The sequence below is a fragment of the Adiantum capillus-veneris genome, chromosome 29, assembly GCF_014529385.1.
Source record: "Adiantum capillus-veneris isolate H3 chromosome 29, ASM1452938v2, whole genome shotgun sequence".
NCBI lineage: Eukaryota > Viridiplantae > Streptophyta > Polypodiopsida > Polypodiales > Pteridaceae > Adiantum > Adiantum capillus-veneris.
In genome coordinates this window covers 95,442,217-95,444,004 of record NC_140959.1, presented here as the reverse complement: position 1 = coordinate 95,444,004, position 1,788 = coordinate 95,442,217, and the positions used below count along the sequence as shown (strand labels likewise).

Below are 1,788 nucleotides of genomic sequence, written 5' to 3'. Positions count from 1 at the left end.
TCATCTGCTTTAACATTGACCTGCATCATGAAGGAATAGCCTCACAATCTGTAGTTTTCAAGGCAAACCAATTTTCATCTTGTAATTAAGAATAACTTCATGGATATATGAGGTCGTCCTCTAATACAGGCAACATATTACGCTAGAGAGAGAGAGAGGGGGGGAGAGAGAGAGAGGGCGCAGGGTTTTGCAGAAGAAGAAAGAGAGCATGTGTGTTTCAAAAACAAGGGAGAACAATGGAGTCGAGAAACAATGGAGAGTAGCTTGAGCTAAAGTCAAATCCCAGAAGATCATGGGTAGCAGCAAGGCCACTTATGGAGTATTGGGTATGTGTGCGATCATGATGCCGATGATGATGATAGCAGATGGGGTAACATGGCAGGCGCATGTGACAACTCCGACAAGCGGAGCTGGCGAATGTGGCACAATAATGGTCCTGGAGTTGGTGGAATGCCTGGGGTATGTGTCGGGGATGGTGAACATGTAATCCCAATCTACATACTGTAGAAACCTATCCTCCATCGTCCAAACTGCGCCACAATGTCTCTACCAGCTCTACAACTCTACCTTTAGTACACAGCCTCACGACATCAACATAACACGCGCCCTGATGCTACCCCCAACCTGTAAGGTCGCCACTCTCGACCCCATCCTCTGCTCAGCTATTGAAATCCCGATACCATATTTTGCCCTGTTTGGCGTGCCATCGCTGCCTAGCTTCAACCTTCAGTGCTAACGCCATCTGCGGCCCTTACATCTCCAACACAACAATACGTCTTCTTCACCACTTGGAAACAACCACGCTGATTTGGTTGGACCTTGAGGCTAAGCTGTAGCAGTATCCTTGCTATTTGCTGTTTGAGGAGAGATCAAACAGGCGCCCAATTAGTCGGGCACATAGCTGGACACCACATTTGTACTCTACTAATTGTCCGAGCTAGTGTAGTGATACTCTATGTAAATCCTAATTCTAGAGTAACAGGTCAATTCTTGAGTTGTAATGATGTCATGATAATTGTAAAGGTCCGTGTGAGCCGGCCCCACTGGCCATTTAGAATGCTCTAGGTATAAAGGTCAATAACTTTAATGTGAAAGAAAGGCTTATTTTTAGAAGAAGAAGGGAGCTCAAAAAACGTACGCTCAAGCTACGAGCTGCTCCAACCTTGTAATCATCGCAGTTAATGGATGGGTAATCAGTTTTTAAATCCAAAACTTGCATTGTGTTCCTCTCTCTTTGCTATTTAAATTAAGTGTAAGCATTGTCAGTTTTGCTGTGGTTCGCGACTACGCGTCTGTGAGCTATAATTGTAGATTTGAGTGCTTAAATAATTGTTTTTAGTCGTTTTGACCATAGGAGAGTGTTCTTAGATCATAGGGCGACCTTTCTAGACTGATCTATTGCAGTTTTCAAGACCTTTTTCATGATGGATTGTGATTTTGGTACCTTGTCGGATTGCGACCAGACTTGCTAGGATAGTGCCCCTAGGTGTCCTAGACCTCCTCCTAAAGTTTCGGTGCATTTCGAGTCCGTTTGAGTGCCAAAATAGCGTGATGACCTAGAGCTGTAAGAAAGGACATAGGCAGATTTTTCTGATCATTGAGTGTTGGTTTGCTTGTTGAGCTAGTGTGTGTTTTTGCTAAGGTTCACTTCGTGAGATTGACGATCTCATAGAGTCTCCGTGCCCCATCCGAGTCATTTTCCCTGAGTATTGACATTATGTTAGTTCTAGAAAGCTATGCTGCAGACGTCCGTCACGGCGACCCGCTAACATTGGCGCCTAACCTCCT

The 1,788-nt window shown here is 44.8% G+C and overlaps 1 pseudogene; it reads left to right on the top strand.

The window, feature by feature from the left end:
- The first annotated feature begins 292 nt into the window (after nucleotides 1-292).
- On the top strand, nucleotides 293-862 carry LOC147419625 (uncharacterized; annotated as a pseudogene).
- The last annotated feature ends 926 nt before the right edge of the window (nucleotides 863-1,788 follow it).